General features: G+C 46.2%; 1 long non-coding RNA gene across 2 annotated transcripts in view; it reads right to left on the reverse strand.

Annotated features, from left to right (window-relative positions):
* The window catches only part of LOC146830245 (uncharacterized), a 188,107-nt gene extending 179,314 nt beyond the window's left edge, over positions 1 to 8,793 (reverse strand). Inside the window, exon 1 of one of the 2 annotated variants that reach the window (XR_014961398.1) lies at positions 8,689 to 8,784. This is a non-coding gene — a long non-coding RNA (uncharacterized LOC146830245). Of the gene's footprint in view, positions 1 to 8,688 lie in introns of both variants that reach the window. The other variant, XR_014961397.1, reaches the window with a different exon arrangement.
* Between the last annotated feature and the right edge of the window lie 1,756 nt (positions 8,794 to 10,549).

Consider the following 10,549-nt stretch of genomic DNA (forward strand, 5'->3'; position numbering starts at 1 on the left):
CCAGCCAAGATATTTTTCCCACCCCTGGAAGCACCAGGATCGCCTTGAGTTCCGACTGGTAAACTAGTAGTTCGGGTGTCGCCCATAGTCGGCGCCAAAAGGTCAAGGGTCGCAACTCAATTTCCTCATTTATGGGTCTAAGGCCAAGGTCCATGCATAAGGGGATGAGAGGAGTACTTGGCAGTAGGCCCAAGAGTTGTCTCATAAACTTATTCTCAGTTCTGAGCAGTGCACCTACAGGGCGATGTCCCCAGAGTTCAGCCCCATACATGATTGCGCTCCAAATTTGAACTTTGTAGATCTCTGTTAACGGGCCCAGTTGTCTTGATGTTATGTTCCTATATAGTTTTGCTAGGCCCCCAGTCATCTGAGCAAGCTTCAGGCCTGCCTTTTCTTGGTGCGGGCCCCACCCAAAGGTTTCCGTTAACATGACACCCAGGTAGTCAAAGACTGCCACCCTCTCCAGCTGGGTGCCATTTAGGGTGGGGTTGGGACGAGAAGTTCTGCTAGGATTAAATACCATATACTTGGTTATTGCTGTGTTAATCTCTAGCCCCCGTCTTTGAAAAATATAAAAAAGGTGTCAAGAATCCTTTGGAGGCCCAAAGTGATTTAGAAAGTAACAAGGTATCGTCAGCAAACATCATTGCTGGTATCTTGTTACGGGCAAGCTTTGGGGCATCAATATTGGCGATTTGGTTCAGTTGTTCCACCAAAGCGTTTATATAGAGACAAAACAGCGTGGGGGCTAAAACACACCCCTGCCTTACACCCCTATTCACTGTGAAGCATGAAGTCAATACCCCGTGTTTCCCATATCTAACCTGTGCGAAATTTCCAGTATGTAATCGCTTGATCAGGGTGAGCAAATAAGGTGGAATGCCCAGTTCCTCCAAAACTACCCAAAGTTTATGGCGAGGTACCAAATCGAACGCTGATCTGAGGTCAACAAAGATCAGATAGAGGCTCCCACCCTCTATCGTCACCGTCTTCCAGTATAGTAATTGCAGCCTTAAGATTTGGTCAATGGTGGAAATGTTTTTTCGGAAGCCTGCCTGGTATGCACTCAGTGTTTCATGCTCTTCCATCCAGAACTGGAGACGATCTAGAATGATCCTGGCGAACAACTTTTGCGTTACTTCAATCAGGCTTATTGGCCTATAATTTATGGGCATAAGAGGAGATCCCTTTTTATATACTGGAAAATTTTTGGCCCCTAGCCAGGTGTCCGGGGTTTCCATACCGCTTAATATGGCATTAAATATTACACATAAATATGTGCCCCAGACATTGGGCTCTTCCCGATATAAGTCCCCGGGGATCTTATCCAGTCCAGGGGCCTTTCCAAGAGGCAGGTTCCCAATAGCACTCAACACTTCAGTCAGAGAGAACCAAGTTTCATCTTCTAGGGAGATCTCTACCTGTGCCTGTTTAATCGCGTCCCATCTTTCGGACTCCCACTCATCTTTAGCGGACTTTATACTATTCCTATAGAGAGCCCTCCTAGTTTTTATCAAAAATCTATCTTTGGTTTTTATCGCGTCAATAAGGGCACTCTTTACCATTGATAAGGCATTATTTTCAATATGATGGGCGTTCTCCAAGATGGTTTTGGCTTCTTAAAAGGGAATGCTAGTGATTTTGAGAGCTTTGTGGACCCCGATCTGTTCATTGTTCTAAAATTGCATACAAACGTGTCAACATCAGCACTGCTAATTTGGGCCCACCAGTATTATTCTGTGCGTCACCTGGAAAGAAGGTACCCTTGGGAAATGCCAACTTGTCATTTTGCTGTGCCCGCAGCAGAATCTTTGAGAGGATTCGTCAGTTGGAGGTGGAAGGGCTCAGGCTTTGCGAGCACGTTTCATGAGCAGTGTGATTGCTGCTGGCCTGGAAGAGCTGCCTCGCCCCTGAGCAGGTTGGGCTCCAGCTGCAGATCTGAAGCAGCATCTCGACGTGACCTGCCCAGTGCATGCAACTCGAGTACACCCAAGAGTTTTGATGTTGTATTTGGCACGCCCAAGAAATGTTATCTTCCTTCCGTACCTGACGACTTGGAATTCCTCATAGAAAGTAAACATTCTTCAATGAAGGATGGAAATCGGTGACTCACCAGTCAGTGTTTCTGCTCCGTGATCAGACATGTCCAGAGGTGAATGGGCGCCTCCCAGGCCTGGACCGTACAAGCAGAGCCCGTGCAGGGCCCCGCGAAGCGCTTTCTGATAGCCTCGCAAACATCTGAACCTGCCGCTGAGACACTATGCCCTGATCTTGGGCCAGCCTCACGCACCTTGGCCTTTTATTGTGTTTGGGCAGTCCACGTTTTGTGCATTGATTAAGGGAAGAGCTTCCTTTATCATGGTGAAGGCCCAGAAATAGGAAGATGATATCGTTTACTAAAAGAGCTTTTTTCCATTAATACATTTGCATTTGCTGAAGAGAAGTCTGTCTGTAAAGAGTTTAACGGTTCAGTGCAACAAGTAAACAAGTGACAGAGGTACGTAAAAAAACAAAAAAAAACACGGCCGCGAGTGGTGCGCGCGCGCGCCACTGCGAGCCATATGTCTTCAATTATCGCGCCCATGTCTGGGCATGATAATTGAAGACATATGGTCTTAGGCCATGGGCGGAGCAATGCGCCCGCCTTTGGCCTATTGCGTGGTCTGTTTAAAAAAAAACACGCGCGCAAAGCCCAATAGCGGAACCCAAAAGGAAAAGCACACGCACAAGCGTGTGCGATTCCAGCCTCCGTTTCTAAACCCCCTACAAAACGGCTCGCCTGCGCGAGCACTGCTGAGCAGTGCATCACGAGGGGCGTGCCCTAAAAACACAGCGTGTGCCTTGTCCAGGACCATGCGGTGTTGTGGAAGAGTGACGTATGTAACCCAAAATACACTTTAATTAGTTGATATTCAGAACCCAACACAAGCAAAGCCTATAAAAGCGCACTTACAAACTGCCAGTCTGTTTCAGGGGAAGAGTGAGATGTTGTGAAATAAAGTAGCGTCACAAGACTGACGGTGCGAGAGCACTGGACACCGGGAGTAAGGACACCAGGAATGAGAATGGGCGAGAAAGCGTCAGTGTTTATATTAACTGTTGAAAGTAGTGATTGAAGTCTTCACAGGACTGATCCATGAGGCAATGTAGTGTAGAAGATAGCGCCTGTATTCAGCTGATGGATTTCTCGGTGAGATTCACAAACATACCATCAATAAGGACATTGCCCTCCACCAACAGTAAATAAACATAAGCCATCATCTTATTTATTTATTTATAGAACTTATAGAGCACACTGTCACCTTGCAGGCATCCTGGCGCTGACAAACACAAGTGCACATATTGTGGGTAAACCACCGAGGAGCAGACAACAGCTTAGATAATGGGAAATAGCCAGGTTTTTAATCTCTTCCTGAAAAGGAAAAGATCCCTGACTTGTCTCAGTTTCAGCGGAAGCGCGTTCCCTAGTCTGGCAGCTGATACACCGAAGGCTCTACCACCTGATCTAACTTTCTTAACTCTCGGTACTTTCACCAGTCTGGCTGATGTAGAGCGCAGGCATCTCCCTGGAGTTTACCATTCAAACTTTCTCTGCATGGAGACGGGCCCGATCTCATGCAGGGCCTTGAACACCAAGCAGAGAGATTTAAACTGGATTCTCTGTCTAATTGGGAGCCAATGCAGCTCCGCCATAGCCAGTGAAGATGATGTCTCTCTAGGCCAGCCTAGTACTAGCTTGGCCGCTGTTGACTGAATCCGCTGAAGTCTATCTAAAAGATATTTCGGGGACCCAAGTAGCAGCGCATTACAATAATCTAATCTGCTTAGTATAGTACTTTGTACTACTAGCGCTTGTGCCTGAGAAGGCATTAACGGAAAGATCTTTCGCAAAGTTCGTATAATAGCGAAACAGCTTCCCACTATTTGGTTAACCTGAGCTTCCAACGTTAACTTGTTATTAAACATAACGCCCAGGTTCCGAACCTTCTCCACTGGTCGTAGAACAGTGGGTAAATCTAAAGGCCAAAAGTTTACAGGCAGCACCGAAGGAACCTTCCCGACTGAAAAATAAAGGACCTCGGTCTTTCCAGCATTAAATTGCAAAGAGTTTCCTCTCAACCAGTGAGCCATGGCCCGCAGACAGCTATGAAACGCTTCCAAAGAGATCGACTCATCTCCCTCTAAGGAGAGAATCAGTTGCGTGTCATCGGCATACTTTACTGCATTAATATATTGCGCCCTAATGACAGCAATCAGAGGTAATATTTAAATATTGAAAAGAATAGGGCTGATTGCAGAGCCCTGAGGTACCCCATGCGTGATATTAGTAAAGGGAGATTGATAAGGAGGCAGGGCCACTGCTTGACTCCTCTCCGAAAGAAAGGATTGAAACCAACTCAGAGCAAGGCCAGTCACCCCAACCTCCCTCAGCCTTCTCAACAAGATGGCATAGTTGACCGTATCGAATGCGGCAGACAGGTCAAGCAGAATAAGAACTGCTGTCTGCCCTTTGTCTGCCCGCATCCGAAGCTCGTCCATCACGGTCACCAAAGCCGTCTCAGTGCCATGCGTTGGCCGGAAGCCAAATTGTACATCCTCTAGGATTTTATTTTTTTCAAGGTGTTTTGAGAGATAGTTTTCAACCACTCTTTCCACAATTTTGGCCGGAAAAGGCAAGAGGGAGATAGGTCTGTAGTTGTTGGGACTGGCAGGGTCCATAGTGGACTTCTGCAACAGAGGAGTCACCAGGGCCTGTTTCCACTGAGACGGAAACACACCCCTAAGAAAAGACTGATTACAGATCGGCCGAAGTGTGGGAAACAGCTCTGCTTCAAATTCCTTCCAGAATCTCTGTGCACACAACAGTGCAAGCAGCATCGCGTTCTCTTGGTCAGCGTTCCTTCAGACACACGCAGTGCACACACTCGCAGTCCAAGACGGTACATCAGCCTCTTCCCTTACACACAAGACAAAGAACCTCAATCGACATGAATAACACAATATATATTGAAATCATGAAATGATGTAATTATTAAAAATAAGGTTTGACACTGTGAACCCGGGGGGTTAGTGCTGTGAACCCAGGGGGTAGGGGTAAGAATCTTGTCTGTGGCAGTGGAATACCACCCTCATCTCACATTGATTGATTATGTAAGCGTGACGTCCCTTCCACTGCAGGGTCTAAAAATGTTATAGTGCCGACTATTGCATTCTGCAGCTTCGAGGCTGTGTACATAGAAGGCGTTTTAATGTCGTAACGGATGGAGCTTCAATAATAACAGCTAGGACATATGTCTTAGAGCTCGTGCCTTGGTAACAAAACATTTTTTGCTTGGATGTATGAAAACTTTTCTGTTGTGCTTAAGAGTATGATGACCATACTCATAGTATGTAGTCTGCAGCTATTTGTTGACATATATTTGAAATTGATTTGCTTGCAACGCGTATGATCACCAATGGCGTCTTGGCACTAATAACTACATCACTGAGTATGGAACGAACCAACAAGACTTGCAGTTACATCTAACTACTTTGGCAGGAGAATAGCCAGGTTTCCAGCTCTTTCCTGACGCTACGTAGATTAGATTGACCTCTTAGATGTTCAGGTAGGTTGCTCCAGAGATGTGCAGTACAATACACAAAACTCCCACCTCCCCAAGTCTTCCTTTTCAATTTACCAACCTTAACAGTCTTAGAGTTGGTCGAGCGTTAAGTTTGAGCAGGACTATACCAAATAAGATTTTTCGTCAGGTATGCAGGACCATCTCCATAGAGAGTTTTATGTGCCAAACTCAGAGCCTTAAACCTGACTCTTGTCTCCACTGGGAGCCAACGCAACTCTCGTAATGTATCAGACATCGGCATGTATTTAGGAATTCTCTATAAAAGTTGATCTGCCGCATTCTGTAAAAATTGAAGTTTTTGCAGAGGGCGTTGGAGAACATCTTGGTATAACGCATTACAGTAGTCCAGCCTTGATACCACCAAGGCTGTAACCACTGACTTCTGGATCTCATAAGGAATGAAAGGGAGAATTTCTCTAATCTTACGCAACAGAAAAAACAATAAGAAATAAGTCTATTGATCTGTGCGTTAAAAGACAGACAAGAATCAAGGATTATAAGCAAATTCCTTACTGATGATACAAGAGTGGAAGGAGAGCCCAGGTTCAGGGGCCACCAAGATTGGCCCCAGGATATAGGAACTTTGCTAAGCAGAAGAACCTTGGTCTTAGCCCAGTTAAGAATAAGACTGGTATTGCTCGTCCATTGTTCAGTGGCTCCTTTACAGCCATTGAAGCGACTAGCCGTTTCATCTACATCCTCCGAGATAGACACCACAATCTGTGTGTCATCTGCATATGTGACTGGAGCAAATCCAAAAAGCTCAAATTAGTCTTGTCAAGGGGGCCACATGACTGTTAAACGTAGAGCTCAGTTGCCAGCTCTGAGGGACCGCACATGACAAAGTCAAAGTCATAGAAACCAATTGTCCCAGAGAGAGCAACCATCTGTTCTCTGCATGAATGAAAAGAGCTGAGCAAATCCAGTGCTGAGCCTCCTATTCCAATCTCTACTAGGCAACCCAACCGTACCAATTTACATTATGTGCACTTTGTTATCTGCATGGTACATGTTCTTTGCAGCAGGCACATTAACCCTATGTGCTACCTTTCCATGAGTCACAACTACAACTAGACAAACTCTGATCTCTCTCTAGGAAGAACATTAAACACCAGAGTTATCATGACATTTTTATTGTTGCACAAAATTGCTGGAGGCCAGGAAGGAGGGAGCAAGTGCTTTTAAAACCTTAATATACTTGCAAACATAATGCCTCCACCCAAAGTCAGCGCCCGGTCACACCGGTTGCACTGCCCTACAGCTGGCCCTTCAAGGGTCCTGTGACCTCAGTGACAGAGTCACTGTTGTTCTTGGCTGTGCTGCTTCATAGGCCTGCTAGCAAGACTGGCGGTGAACTTCAGTATGGATTGTGGAGGACAAGCCTTGAAGTTTAACTTAAACTTGTCATGCTAGGGTCCACCTGCTGGTGCTAAGACTCCAGGGCTTCTAAGCTCTTGCGCAGCCTTCTAGGGTCTATGATGGGATTGTGGTCTCTCAGGAGAGTCGTCTGGTGGACTGGTTATTAAGGCTGAACCTGGTTCCCTGGTTTCCCAGTTCCAAATTCAGCAGCTCTGGCCATAGTGCCTCATCCTCTCCCCCCACAGAACACCATACTGCCACACTGAGAAAAACTCACACTGCCTTCAAATACAACACAATTGCTGCAGGCTATAAACACATGGATGAGGCTCAATTTAAATGACGCACTAAACAAGAGCAATATGCGGCCTACAAAAAAAAGTAACATCATCCTGGAAAAAGCAAACACTCAAATAGGGGGATGCAAAATTTAGCAAACCATGTGAAATGTAAGCTGGAACAGACGCTTTGCACTCATTTCTCGGTGAGGGAGCGGATGGACAGAGGTTATGCACAACAGACCATTAGAGGTGAGAGCCCATGTAATATGGGCCACATGGGTGAGAGTGTAACTAGGATCGGTGACTGTAATCACTGTCATAGAACGGGGAGCACCCATCCGGCACAGGCCCTTCCATGCCAAGTCTAGACAGACTTTTAGCGGGAAAAGACAACCAATACTAGGGAAGATCAAATAACCAGTACTGTAAATGTATAACAAGCATTGGCCGCGATTAAATTAAAACTGTATTGATAGAAAACGGGCACTGCGTCATTTGGTTAGTGTGCTGCCTGCATCATCAAACGTCGCTTACCTCCGTCCTTCGTCTCTCCATATACACACGATAAAATTTGAACTGTATGGTCAGCAATAAGTGGTATGAGGAAAATCTGTCTCGGCCAGCACGTGAACACAGAAAGTGTTCGGACGACGTATTCCCCTAGCCTGTCAATAACCAGCTGTAACCGGATCCCACAGTCTAGAACTTTCTGACTGTTATGACTCCCCCTCCTTCACACTACGTCAATCCCCTACGCTGATAGCGTAGCTGTCTAGTCTCGCTGGGCGATAGGGTGGCATTGCAATGAGCCCAAACATCGGGTTGTAGGTAAGTAAAGGGAACCAGCACCACCGCCCTAGCCCAGAACCGGGCGCGTGATAGGAGCACAAACGATGTAGGTGTAGGAACTAATAGCGTGAGCACAGCAGACCAATCCAAAGTATGTCACCTCATAATAACTACAGTACAGTCAATTATACTAACAATAAAAATTGCTCACCTAGAAAGAACTGGAAACACAAGTGTCGAACTCGTTGAAAAATGAAAGTAAAGGGAACCAGCACCACCGCCCTAGTCCAGAACCGGGCGCGTAATAGGAGCACAAACGATGTAGGTGTAGGAACACATAGCGTGAGCACAGCAGACCAATCCAAAGTATGTCACCTCATAATAACTACAGTACAGTCAATTATACTAACAATAAAAATTGCTCACCTAGAAAGAACTGGAAACACAAGTGGCGAACTCTTAGGTAAGTAAAGGGAACCAGCACCACCGCCCTAGTCCAGAACCGGGCGCGTGATAGGAGCACAAACGATGTAGGTGTAGGAACGAATAGCGCGAGCACAGCAGACCACTCCAAAGTATGTCACCTCATAATAACTACAGTACAGTCAATTATACTAACAATAAAAATTGCTCACCTAGAAAGAACTGGAAACACAAGTGGCGAACTCGTTGAAAAATGAAACGCGCAGCAAATAAGACCTACTACAGATAGCACCATCCGCAGGGGTGTGACTGCTGATTCGGAGAAGTTCTAGAAGGTTGGGCGGGTATATTAGATTTGGAGAACGGTCATTGGTTGCAGCGTGATGTCAGTGGGTTTCTAAAGCGTGATTGGTACTCCTTAATGTCATTGTGATGGACGCGCGAATTACAATGAAGCACGCATGCGCAAAACGAGTGAAACATGTAGGGGGTACACGGCCACGTGGGGTGCGGATTATGCGCCTGCGCACACAACATCCACAGAAACACGCATGCGCAACGCATGCGCAAAGAGAAGAAACGCGTAGGGGGTACACAGCCAGATGGGGTACACACATAGATGAAACACCGGCAGACTCTACATACCTATGCCACACTGGGTCACTTCTTTACAACGAAGAAAGGGAGGGGCAGAGCTTGCACATGCGAGGTGCAGAGCGCTGCTCTTTCCAAGGGGCAAAGTCAATTAAAGGTGACGGTTTTGATAAAGAAAACCGCTCCACTTCTCCCTCTAGTGGCAGGTTGGGGCATGTGGAATATTTGCATAGCAGCCAAGTCAAAGATATGTTCGAAGCAAAAAAGGACATACATATTTTTGGCAAATAAATGCCAAAATGCAAGCAACTCCAAGGTATCTTTTTCAGCAGAAAGAAATCTGCCACCAATGGTGTCTAGTGAGTCAGGTGGCACACTATTCCAGCCAGTGCTTCCGCCTACTAAATTAGCAAATTCGGGATTAAAGTTTAAATGAAGGGAGTTTCCTACAGCTAGAAGTTTGGAGCCTGGAGATTTAGATATGGACAAGGAAGTTTCTGTCAAGAAACCCAAAAATAAAAGCGCTGTTTCTGGTAAAATGGAGAATGAGTCAGAATCGGAGGGAAATTGGATTTGGGTCCCTAATGAAATTAATAATGAAGGGAGAATAGGTAGTTTGAAGAACAGAAGAGTTCCTGAGGCTGCAAGTTCAGGCGTCTTGCAGTCCCTCAGGGGAGAGATGCTGCCAAGCAAAATAAAGGGCAGTAAAGATGTTTTAGACAGGTATCTAGCGTCCTGCAAAAAAACCAACAAAGAGGGGGAGAATTTTCAGGCGAGTTTTCCCGCCCCGATGGATTCAAAGAGAGCGGCGTACCATGCTAAAGCGTTACATTAGAAAGTATATGATGGGGGGTTGGGGATGGGGAATGTCCGGGGGGCAGTTCGAGGGGAGGAAAGGGGCAGGGTAAAGGGGTGGTAGGCAAGGAGTGGGGTGAGGACAAATTTGAGTGGTTGGAAGAGGGGGACATTGATGATGATGGGGAAAACGTTAAATTGGCAAGAGTGTTGTCTTGGGTGCAGGGGGGGGAATACTAAAATTTTCACCAGAAATTATTTTTCACAGGATAATGAAAATGCAGGGGGATATTCTCAAGGATTTATCGGCGAGTTATCGGCACTTCATCGCAGCCACAGTGGTGATAAATGTAACGCACCATTCACAAGCTGGTGCTAACAGCCGGTATCACCAGATTACCTGCGATAGCAGCCACAAAAAACATCGCCAGGGATGACACCGGCAACTAACGCTAATGAGATGCAGAGTAGGCATTCCCGTGCAAAAAGCTGCGACAACACAACTTCACAACATTCTCAACAACCAGATTGGCGATAAGATCTCAAAACAGGCGATAAGGCACGCTAGCAGCAGGGATTTAACACCTGCTCTGATCTGATGTAAAGTCGGACAAAAACCAGCAGCATAAAAGGAAGCCTAGCTCACAGCCACACCTGAAGAGCAACAGATGCCATGGAGCCACT

This window comes from Triturus cristatus, chromosome 5_1 (genome assembly GCF_964204655.1).
Source record: "Triturus cristatus chromosome 5_1, aTriCri1.1, whole genome shotgun sequence".
In the NCBI taxonomy this organism is placed as follows: domain Eukaryota; kingdom Metazoa; phylum Chordata; class Amphibia; order Caudata; family Salamandridae; genus Triturus; species Triturus cristatus.